This window comes from Triturus cristatus, chromosome 4_2, assembly GCF_964204655.1.
Source record: "Triturus cristatus chromosome 4_2, aTriCri1.1, whole genome shotgun sequence".
Classification (NCBI taxonomy): domain Eukaryota; kingdom Metazoa; phylum Chordata; class Amphibia; order Caudata; family Salamandridae; genus Triturus; species Triturus cristatus.
Genome location: NC_140586.1, coordinates 972,485,316 through 972,497,879, shown reverse-complemented (window position 1 = coordinate 972,497,879; position 12,564 = coordinate 972,485,316). Strand labels below are relative to the sequence as shown.

At 42.1% G+C, this 12,564-nt stretch overlaps 1 pseudogene; it reads right to left on the bottom strand.

Annotated features, from left to right (window-relative positions):
* Positions 1–897: 897 nt before the first annotated feature.
* On the bottom strand, positions 898–1,324 carry LOC146839180 (large ribosomal subunit protein uL29 pseudogene; annotated as a pseudogene).
* Between the last annotated feature and the right edge of the window lie 11,240 nt (positions 1,325–12,564).

The following is a 12,564-nucleotide window of genomic DNA, read 5'->3' as shown; positions in this document are numbered from 1 at the left end:
CCATCCACCCATGATTTGGTATGTATCATGACATTCACTATTACCTACAAAGTAATTATCATATGCAGTTTGATTCCTGCTAATACACAGTTTTCCTTTCTGAGGCCAATCTAAAGCCATAGTTGGACTAGCTTCTCCTTTCAAGTGTTTTTCCATTTCTACATCCCAGACTGTCTTCTCCACCTTTCCTTCAGATGCCTTCCTTTGCATTTTCAATCTCCTTTCTTCAACCATATCCAAAAATGTATTTTCTTCTTTCTTTAAACTGCATGTCAAATTGTTTCTAAATATATACTTTAATGTTAGTTCTTTAGTCTCTAAGAAAAATTCACCTCATACCTTTGCAGGTTTTACCTTGTTTAGCTTGTTAATTGATGGTACTTGTGAAACTATGTTATCTACATCTGAAAAATAATACTCTAACTTCCCTGTTTGATGAAATAAACTAGCTATTACACTACATGTTATTCCATAAATTACAGGAAGTTGGTGATAAGTCACTCCCTCCGATACAGATGCAGGTAACTGCATACAAACGTAGCAGTCCCTTATGTCCATTGTCTTTACATATTCATACAATAATTTTGAAAATACATTATTAAAAAAATCAGTTATTGACCTGTCTTTATGCAAATAGTTTATAACTATTCTAGTTGGAACTACCTTTTGAATCTTTTCTATATTAGTTTTGTTTTCACTATGTCTTTCTATTGTATCTATAGTAACCTTAAATGAGATCATTAGAGCAAGTATACTCCACAGAAGCATTAGTAATCTTGTACAACAACAACACATTTTACACCATCTTTTCAAAAATATACATCTACCTTTTCTACTATCTGTGTTTGCCATTTTTGTTAAAATGAACAGTGTCTTTTGACTTAGCCTCTTCTAGAATACTCAACCATATAGCCTTTATTTTGTAGAACACATTTAAGCTTTCAAAGCAAATTTGCGCATTGGGTATAGACGCTCTTTTCGGACTTGTTTTTTGGTCTTCAAACCCGCTTCGTATTTGTTGAGTCTACGGCGCAAAGCACGAGTCTTCTTGGGCCTCAAATCAAGGGGCTTGTACTTCTTGCCTTTGTAAAATTTTCGCAGGTTTTCCTTCTGTGTCTGGTTGATGACTGTGAGGACTCTGGCAATGGATTTTCGGACAACCCAGATCTTGGACAGCTTGGATGTAGCTTCACCAGTCACTTTAGCAACCCGGAGCTGCGACAATTCGACCTTGAGGTCATCAAGCTGTTTCAGAAGATCTTCCTTCTTCTTACCACGCAGATCACGGGCCTTGATTTTTGCCATATTTGCTGCGAGCCACCACCGGAAAAAAGCCTCTTCTACTTCACAACTAGTTTGTCTAACCCAAGGCTCTAAGCACCTACTTGGTTCTACCAGTTTTTGTCTTTTTTCCCATATTTTATTGTCTTTCCATTAGCACCTTCCTTGTCTCATTCAGTTTGGCATCTCATCATCTTTCACCTTTCCTTCGTGATCTGAGTACAGAATGTCCTGAACATCCGCTTCTTCTCCAATATCGGATAAGATAACTCTCAGGATTTCTGATTCTTCGTCCTCCTCAACCACTTCCGGTACAGTCACCTCTGGATTTCCCTGGCTATCCACCTCTTCTTTTACTTCAGGCAATGCCACATATGTCCATTCTGGCGACTTATACTTCTGGTTAGGTTTCCTCGTTCTTTTGCTTTCTTTAATTACAACTATTTCCTCGTCTTGTTCAGCTCTTGGTGAATTTACTCGTGTCAGTCGATATCTCAGTTTTTTTATTTTATTCGGCCAAACATCGTCTTTTGCTGCTCTTTTTAGTTTACTTCCTTTATCATACTTTTCAGTTCTCCAAGCTCTCTTTCTTAGAACTCAACCTTCAGGTACTTCGTCTTCGCTTTCCTCTGACTCTGTTTCAACTTGCTTTTCACTTTCAACAGCTTCTTTTTCCACCACTTCTTTCGTTTTCCCTACTTCTGTCCCTCCTCGAATCTTCGGCACGCAATCTTCCTGCTGACTACTTGTCGCTTCTTCTAACTGGATTTTGGAGTTCCCTACACCTCCTTGGGGGTCTTCCGCAGAAATCTTTCCCTCTCTCTCTGTATCTAGCACCTGTCCATCTAAATTGGTTATTTCAGGTGTAATTTCTCTCAATCTTTCATTTGGAACTTCTCTCTCAGTAATTTCTTTAATTGTCTTTTCACTGTCTTTTCCTTTTCTCAAACATTGAGTTCCTTGTTCAGTCTCTGAGTCTGTGCTGGTATCAGAAATCTGTAGCCATCTTCTCAAGGAAATGCTTCTGGGGATGAAAGTTAGATTTGACTCTGATTCCCCCCTTTCTGGGTTTTCTTTGGTTCTTGTCTCTTCGTCATCTGATTCAGTACTAGATTCTGATTCGTCAAAATATTCCTTTTCTGTGCTATCCACTGGATTTGGAATTCTCAATGTTTGACATGCATGAATCCAGTTTTTCAGTCCAGCACACTTCACAGCTGTTGTTGTGGTCAAAATTACTTGTCGTGGTTTTCCCCACCTTGGAACCAGACAGTTTATTCTTCTATGTACTTTGATTCTTACCCAGTCCCCTGGGCTCAGATCATGGGCTGGCTTCTTTTCAAGGGTGGTGGCATCCGCTCCAACCTGATGAAACACAGAATGAATTGCGTCAGCCAGGCTTTTATAGTAATCCAACACCATGTCATGAGTTATAGGCATCAGCTTGTTGACTGGTATGAACACAGGACGCATTGCTCTACCCATGATGATTTCATGGGGGCTCAACCCTGTAGTTCTGTCTGGAATTGATCTGATAGTAGTGAGTACTAGAGGCAAGACATCAGGCCATTTCATACCTGTGGCTAAACACATTTTCCCTATCCTGTTTTTGATAGTACCATTCATCTGTTCCACCACACCAGAAGCCTCTGGGCGATAGGCACAATGTAGTTTTTGTCGTACATTCAATGCTTCACAAATCAATTTTATGATCTCATTATGGAAATGTCTTCCTCGGTCTGATTCAATTGTTACTGGGAACCCGAATCTAGGGATAAATTCCCTCAAAAGTAATTTTGCCACTGTGATTCCATCATTTTTCCTTGTTGGGAATGCTTCCACCCAACTAGAAAACAAACAGATCATAACTAGAACATACCTCAACCTGTTACAGGGAGGCATCTCAATGAAATCCACTTACATTCTGGTAAAAGGCCCTCCTTCTCGACCTATTGTTCCTAGGCTCACTACTGTCTTTCTTCCAGGGTTGTATTGCTGACATATAAGGCACCTTTGACAAAGACTCTCTGCTACAAGTCTAAATTTTGCATTGTACCAGGTCTGCTTGAACGACCTGATCATAGCATCTCTCCCTATGTGTCCCTGGCCATGATACATCCGTGCCATGGCAGACATCATGCTATCAGGCATAACTGGTCTTCCATCTCGATGGACCCATACATGGTCCTTTTCCCTTGGTGCACATCCTGCTTTTACCCACTGCTTCATTTTCTCATCTCCTGCTTCTTCCTGCAGTTGTCTTACTTCTTCCCAGGTTCCTACAGTGTAAGTAAACATCAAGGTGCAAGAAATCACTTCCTTCTCCTTCACCCTATTTATCGAATTCTAATTACGTGCACAGTATTGAGCCATATCATTGGCGTACTTGTTGCCGATGGCGATGTAATCGCCAGACTGAGTGTGGGCAGCACACTTTACAACAGCCAATTGCCTAGGTAGCTGTATCGCCTCAAGCAATTTTCCAACCACCTCAGCATTCTTAATGGGAGTTCCACTTGATGTCAAAAACCCTCTCTGCAGCCATATTTCCCGAAATCGTGCACCACACCGAATCCGTATTGGCTGTCATTTATCACGGTCACTCTCACACTCTTCCCAATCTTACATGCCCTAGTCAAAGCAACAAGTTCAGCTACTTGGGCCGATTTTACTCCTTTCAGGTAGGATGCTTCCATTACTGCTGCAACTGTGCAAACTGCATATGCTGCACTCAGCACTCCTTCATCTGTTCCCAGGCAAGACCCATCTACAAACATCACAAAATCACTTTCTGGTAATGTTACATCTTTTATTTCAGGACGTGGTTTGGTACAGAAATCGAGTACCTCCAGACAATCATGATCTGCTTCATCTCTGACTTCCACATTCTCAGCATCAGGCAGCAACGTTGAAGGATTCACATTCAAGCATCTCACAAGACTTACATTTGTTGGACCCAATATGACTTTCTCATACTTAGTCAGCCAACTATGTGTCATGTACTGAGTGCGACTCTTTGTTAAAAGGATTGCCACATCATGTGGTACAAACACTTTCACAGGATATCCCATCACAATTCCTCCACTCTGTTCCACACTCCGACAGGTAGCAGCCACTGCTTTCAAGCACCCAGGTAAGGCTACAGCTGCTGGGTCTAGCATTGATGAGAAGTATGCAACTGGTCTCCTCAGTTTTCCATACTTTTGTATTAGAACAGTGAGTGCACATCCAATTCTCTCACTGCAATACAACTCAAATTCCTTTTCATAATCAGGCATACCTAATGCAGGTGCTTCACACAACCCATCTCTCAATCGCTTAAAAGCTGCCAATTCTTCTTTGTTCAAATCAATGGGATCTCTCACATCACTTGTTGTCAAACGTACCAAAGGCTTTGCAATCAGAGAGAAATTGCTAATCCACTGGCGACAATATCCAACCATTCCAAGAAACATTCTCACCTCTCTTTGGGTCATGGGAGCTCTCATTCCTTTTATGATCCTGATCCTGTCTATTGTTATTGATGGAGCAGAGTACAGAAGATCTTGTGTGTACTCCGTTCAGACCAATCACCCCCATAACAAAGTAATATTTTTCTTTTGTTTGCTGTGTATTAACCAAACACACACATTACATGTGGGAAATGCTCTGCATTTACAGGTTTGATTAACATATTAATTAATAGTGTAAAACACGTTTAATCTATTTTGTGCATTTAAATAGAGTAATAGTGCATGTCTATGTTGTAGTGTACATTGTGCATTGCATGCTGCTTTTGCTTCATTTTAATGGCTTGCAGTGTGATGCTTTTCCGCTAGGTAACAGTTTTTAGGGGATACATATTAGCCCTGGTGGGTGGGGGGACAGAAAACACTAATTTTCTGTGTATTCAGATTTTCTTTGCGTGTGTCTATCGTAGTTTGGCTGGTGGCCAGTTTCAAGATGGGTTCGTTTTTCCCGGTTCTGCACAGTAGAAAATGCTTGCATCATCTGGCTGGAGGAACCTCGTGCATGCACCGTGCTCCACTGAACTTTGCAACTCCAGCTGACTATGATCGAGGCCATGCCGGTAGTTGCTGACTGCCTGAATGATAGCACGAGAACAGCTGAATGCCTGCCGAAGAGAAAGAGTTTAATGCCTGCCAAAGAATGACCACGTAGAAACAGCTGAATCCCTGACATTGAACAGTTGAATCCCAGCCGATGAATGAATGAGTTGAAACATTTGAGGGTAGAGAGCCAACAAACACAGCATAAATATCAGACCAAAATTGGGGTTTGTAGTGAGAAAAGGCGGAGGAGAAAAGCTGCTTTGGAGAAATCCTGGGAGCTTGGAATTATGCCAGACTGTGCACTGACGGCCCCTGTTGGTTCGAGATCGTTGCGGTACACTAGCTTGGGTGAGAGAAGTCGTCGAGAAGGTCATGGGTTAATTAAGGACGTTGGGGTTTTAGTGCTGGGTAGGAAGGTTTTAGTGTAGGAAATCTTTCGAATGAAATGCATGTTTTTAACTGTGGTTCACTGCTCCTTCATTTTGGAACCCTCTGTCAGTTACATGACCAAGGATTGATTTATAACCATTTTGAGAATAATGAAATGAATGCAAACCTACATTTTCTCTTCATGACTTTTATTAAACAGTTTCTTGATTTATGTCCGGAATAAATGGCAATGCTCAAGTGAAAATTAATAGTGAGAGAATAAATGATAATTTCCTTTATGCAAATTAATTACATAAAATCTTTTGAAATGATTTCAGGTGTTAGTGATTCTTTTAGAATCAATTAATTATGCAATTCAATATATCGTTGTAGTGAGGTTAAGCTGGTCTTGACAATCACCATCAACCAATCCAACTAATTGGTCCGTCGACCAAGTGGGTGGAGTGCCTTGATGATAAAGCTAGGATTCTACAGATGCAGATGTACATAATGTATGTAATGTAAATATTTTCCTATAGGTAATAAGGTATTCCTCCACATGTCCACCGCTTGAATTACTCATCCCTCCTGTGTGTGCAGACTCAGTGAGAGAGACGTGTGAGAGTTGGTGTTATGGGCCCCACCAATGACTGCGTGTGTGAATGATCTAGTGTGACGTTGGGTCTGCGACGCAGGAAGGGTATTGGTACATGTTATTCCCCATTCTTCCTGGTCTCGAGCTGGAACATTATCGTTCTCAGTCCTTTTTCAATATTATGGCCCAAATATTGTACTTCTTTCTTGCAAAATTGTAATTTTGATGGTGACACTTTAAGTCCTCCATCAGCCAGATGATTCAGCAAGGCTATAGTGTCTATTTCACAAGCTTCACGGGTTTTCAACGCCACAAAAAGGTCATCGATCTATTGGACTAACACTGAATTTTCGGGCATTTCTAAACTCTCTAAGGATTTCTTCAATATGTGATTAAATATTGAGGGGCTTTCTGCATACCCCTGTGGAATTCGGCACTAAGCCAAAATATGTTCGCCAAAATGAAACGCAAAAATCTGCTGGCTGTCACGGTGCAATGGAATGGAAAAGAAAGCATGGCATAGATCAATCACTGTATACCATTCTGCATCATGGGGAATCTGATACAAAATCACAGATGGATTTGGTACAATGGGGCAACAATTTTATTTATGTTTCTCAAATCTTGCACTATCCTGAACTTTCCATTAGGCTTTGTCAGTCCCATAATTGGGGAATTACATGAACTGCTCATTATTTCTGTCAAAATGCCTTGTTTTATCATCTTTTCAATCACAAGAGTAACTCCTTCAATTATCTCAGCTGTCAATTTATATTGAGGGACATTTGGATAACTTACTCCTTCCTTCACTGTTATTTTTACTCGGTCTACATTTCTCATTAGTCCCATATCTTCCCCTGTGAAATCCCAGACTTCTGCTTTTACGGTCTGTTTCAATTCTTTAGGTAATTCATCAGGGTTAAACACAGCATAGGCTTCAGTAACCTCAGTTTCCCTGTTTGTCATAGTCATTTTATATAGCGCATCTTCATCAGGGGTCTCAAATGCTATCCCACCAGGGGTACAGAATATAGTGCAATTCATTTTGCACAGCAAATCCCTACCTAACAAATTCACAGGACTTGTATCGCACACAACAAAGCGGTGCATTTCTGAGAATTTACCTATGCTAACTTTCAATGGTTCTGTAAGATAAGTTTTAATCTGTCTGTTGGATACACCAACTACTTGGATCGTTTAATCCGAAAGAGGAAGATTCTTAATTTCAGCTGACCTAACAGTTTATCGAGTAGCCCCAGTATCTACTAGGAAAGTAATATTTTCATTATTTATCTTCCCATCCACAAATGGGCCTGTCTGGTCTACTTCTAGAGTTGCGCCAAGTACACACTCCTCTTCCTCCCTTCGGCACCATCAATAACCCTCTTCTGAATCGCTCTCATCGCGTTGTAGCCAATACAGCTAAACAGTGCTAGCGCGCGGCAGCTTAGTTACCTTTTCTTCGTTGTAGAATCCTGTCTCATTACTGTTTACAACAGATCCTATGGGAAAATGCATGGGGAAAAACGCATTTTGGGAACCCCCTTTTTTCTCGGCCCCCGCTTGACGAATCACCGTGAAATTTTCAGGATAGGAGCGGACCGGAGCTGGCCAAAAGTTTGGAAAATTTCGCGAAGATTCGTCAACCGGCGCCAACGTTATTTCAAATAGAATGTTGCGTATTTCCTATGGAAAATAGGTCCTAACTATAACTACCTACTGGCGACCGCCAGTAGGTAATATATATATACTCACCTGAGTTGGAATGCCAGACGGGGAGAGAGGACACAGTTGTGTGCTGCGTTAGGTGTTTGCCAGTTGGGATTTATTGAACCCGCTTTTGAGATGCCGGGACTAAGTGCAAGCCCTTGCCAGCAGGACTGGGAAGCCACTTGGCTTTTCGAGTGAAGATTCACTGTATTTTTCACTCGCTACGGAGTGTATGAAAACCCGACATGGACTAAGTGGGAGCAGCGCTATGGGGAGGCTGGCTTAATACATTATACCAATCAGAGCGAACCATTCTCTATTTTAAAACTGGCCCCTAGGTGAAACAACAATCATTTGATGGAACATTGGCACTGAGGAAAGCCGACAGGCTGAAACGCGTCTGCCTAGCGTTTCATTTATGTATCTGGAGCGCTTGAATTTGAAAATAAAAAGCTTCTGACAACGCTGAGCATGTGTCGGCCCCGGTTTTTCTTTGAAAAATAGGGGATTGGACTTGATGTTAAAGCGGCATAGCAAGCACCGCTTACCGGCACGCCCTCCCGGTTTGGAGCTCCGCGCAGGACTTGCTAATCTTTGGTGTTGTATGGAACTACAGCGCGGCGCCCCCCCGTATGGAAAGGACACTCACCTGAGTTGGAATGCCAGACGGGGAGAGAGGACGCAGTTGTGTGCTGCGTTAGGTGTTTGCCAGTTGGGATTTATTGAACCCGCTTTTGAGATGCCGGGACTAAGTGCAAGCCCTTGCCAGCAGGACTGGGAAGCCACTTGGCTTTTCGAGTGAAGATTCACTGTATTTTTCACTCGCTACGGAGTGTATGAAAACCCGACATGGACTAAGTGGGAGCAGCGCTATGGGGAGGCTGGCTTAATACATTACACCAATCAGAGCGAACCATTCTCTATTTTAAAACTGGCCCCCAGGTGAAACAACAATCATTTGATGGAACATTGGCACTGAGGAAAGCCGACAGGCTGAAACGCGTCTGCCTAGCGTTTCATTTATGTATCTGGAGCGCTTGAATTTGAAAATAAAAAGCTTCTGACAACGCTGAGCATGTGTCGGCCCCGGTTTTTCTTTGAAAAATAGGGGATTGGACTTGATGTTAAAGCGGCATAGCAAGCACCGCTTACCGGCACGCCCTCCCGGTTTGGAGCTCCGCGCAGGACTTGCTAATCTTTGGTGTTGTATGGAACTACAGCGCGGCGCCCCCCGTATGGAAAGGACACTCACCTGAGTTGGAATGCCAGACGGGGAGAGAGGACGCAGTTGTGTGCTGCGTTAGGTGTTTGCCAGTTGGGATTTATTGAACCCGCTTTTGAGATGCCGGGACTAAGTGCAAGCCCTTGCCAGCAGGACTGGGAAGCCACTTGGCTTTTCGAGTGAAGATTCACTGTATTTTTCACTCGCTACGGAGTGTATGAAAACCCGACATGGACTAAGTGGGAGCAGCGCTATGGGGAGGCTGGCTTAATACATTACACCAATCAGAGCGAACCATTCTCTATTTTAAAACTGGCCCCCAGGTGAAACAACAATCATTTGATGGAACATTGGCACTGAGGAAAGCCGACAGGCTGAAACGCGTCTGACTAGCGTTTCATTTATGTATCTGGAGCGCTTGAATTTGAAAATAAAAAGCTTCTGACAACGCTGAGCATGTGTCGGCCCCGGTTTTTCTTTGAAAAATAGGGGATTGGACTTGATGTTAAAGCGGCATAGCAAGCACCGCTTACCGGCACGCCCTCCCGGTTTGGAGCTCCGCGCAGGACTTGCTAATCTTTGGTGTTGTATGGAACTACAGCGCGGCGCCCCCCGTATGGAAAGGACACTCACCTGAGTTGGAATGCCAGACGGGGAGAGAGGACGCAGTTGTGTGCTGCGTTAGGTGTTTGCCAGTTGGGATTTATTGAACCCGCTTTTGAGATGCCGGGACTAAGTGCAAGCCCTTGCCAGCAGGACTGGGAAGCCACTTGGCTTTTCGAGTGAAGATTCACTGTATTTTTCACTCGCTACGGAGTGTATGAAAACCCGACATGGACTAAGTGGGAGCAGCGCTATGGGGAGGCTGGCTTAATACATTACACCAATCAGAGCGAACCATTCTCTATTTTAAAACTGGCCCCCAGGTGAAACAACAATCATTTGATGGAACATTGGCACTGAGGAAAGCCGACAGGCTGAAACGCGTCTGACTAGCGTTTCATTTATGTATCTGGAGCGCTTGAATTTGAAAATAAAAAGCTTCTGACAACGCTGAGCATGTGTCGGCCCCGGTTTTTCTTTGAAAAATAGGGGATTGGACTTGATATATATATATATATATATATATATATATATATATATATATTGTTCATTCGTTTCCCCATGGGGCTGGGTTCTCGCGCACTCCCGGAAAGAACAGATCGTCACCAAATCATTTCGTCAGGTTTCTTTCTTTATTACAGCATGCCAGTTAGAAAAAGCTCTACGCGTTTCAGTCCCACCAGGGACCTTGTTCACGAGACTGGTCTTTGGTCAAACTTTTTTTGTTTGTTTTAAATCCACCTCTACAATCAACAGTGACATCACTTCCTATTCCGGAGCTAGGCATTCTGGTACATGAAGTTCAATCAGTTTCGAAGTTCATACTGTCCCCCATTAAATTAAATAAAACGAATACTGGGATTCAAACCCTTAAGTAAGGATGCAACATAGGTATATGTACATAATTACGACAACCTTCGTGAATAATGCAATAATATAACTGAAATTCTATTTCATTGGTTTGAAACTAACACCCTCTAGTGGGTCATCCTTTTTAACCTAAGTAATACACTCATAATTAATTTAACTAGGTGTCGAATTCGCCCTCTGGTGGGCCCTTATTAATAAAACATTGTTTTATAACTGAATTTCTTCCCAGTCTGTTTTTCGTTTCGATTCTTATTTTGGTTAAGATTAATACTGTTCTGCCCAGTGCTCCCGAGTCTACCCAAACTGTGATGAAAATAAATAATCAAAAATCAAAAAATAAACAATTAAAACAGCTGAAATTGCTGACAGTTTCAGAGAATGTCACTCATGGTGAAAAATAGTTCTGCATATTAAAGATGGTAGTGGAGTTCCTCGTCTTGATTTAGACCGTCAGGGGTCAAAGTTCTGAAATTAAGGATGTGCTTCGATTCTTTTTGCCTCATCACTCTTTCACGGTCTCCTCCTCTGGGATGTGTCCCCACTGCTTCGATGGCATAAAATCTCAGATCTTTCCAGTTTCCTTTATGTACCTTCTCCATATGTTTGGCCACCGCATTGCTCCTGTCGATGTTGATGGTGGCCCTTACGTGTTCCAAGATGCGTTTTTTCAATTCGCATTTTGTACTCCCCACATATTTCATAGGGCATGGACATTCTATGATGTAGATTACAAATTGGGTCTTACAGTTAATCAGCTGTTGAATTTGCCATGTACGTTTGTTTGCCATCAGTACTTCTTTAGTGTTTTGTGCGATAGTACATACTTTGCAGCTTGTGCATTTAAAAAATCCTTTGGGTTTGAGCCAAGTGTCTTGTTTTTTAGGATTTCTAAAATGACTATGGACCAGTTGATCTCTTAGGTTTTTGGCCCTTCTGTACGTGATGTTTGGGTGATCCCCCATTATAGTAGCTGTTGTGGTGTCCATATGGAGGATATGCCAGTTTTTGCGAAGTATTTGCATCACTTTAGAATTTTCCGTGGAGTGGGTAGTAATGAATCTTATTTTGTTTTCTTCGTTTGTTTCTTTGGGTTTTTCTTTCAACAGGTCCTGCCTGATGATATTAGTCGTTTTTAGCAATGAGGTTTGAATCGTCTTGGTACTGTAATTTCTTTGTTTGAATCTTGAGATGGCTTGATTTCGATGTTTAACCCACTCCTCCTCTTTAGAGCAAATTCTTTTAATCCTCAGGAACTCGCCGTAAGGAATGTTGTCAATTAGACTTTTTTGATGAAAACTCCCAGCGTGAAGAACTGCATTGGTCGCTGTGGTTTTGCGGTGCAAGGTGGTATGGACAGTGTTTTCCGAGATATAAATTTCAGTGTCTAGAAATACCACTCTTTGGTCACTGATGTTGTATGTGAATTTCAAATTGAAATATGAATTATTCAAGATTTCAAAGTAATCCGCAAATTCCTGCTCCGTTCCTTCCCAGACAATCAACAAGTCGTCGATATATCTAAACCAGGCTATGGTTTTGTTGACAAAGACGTCATTTTCCATGCTCCATGCCCAGGTTTTCTCCCATTGACCCATGGTTAGGCAGGCGTAAGATGGACTGAAGGAAAATCCCATAGCAGTACCCTTGCGTTGGCGAAATATTTCCTCTCCAAACATGAACGAGTTCTGTTCCAGGCACATCTGGATCATTTCTAACAACATCTTGTTGTGGTTGGAAAAATGAATGTTTCTCTCCGACAAGAAGTGTTTACATGCGTTGAGTCCAATGTCGTTCTGGATGTTAGAGTATAATGAAATAACATCCATCGTGATGAGTTTGTATGTAGAGTGCCATGGGGTATC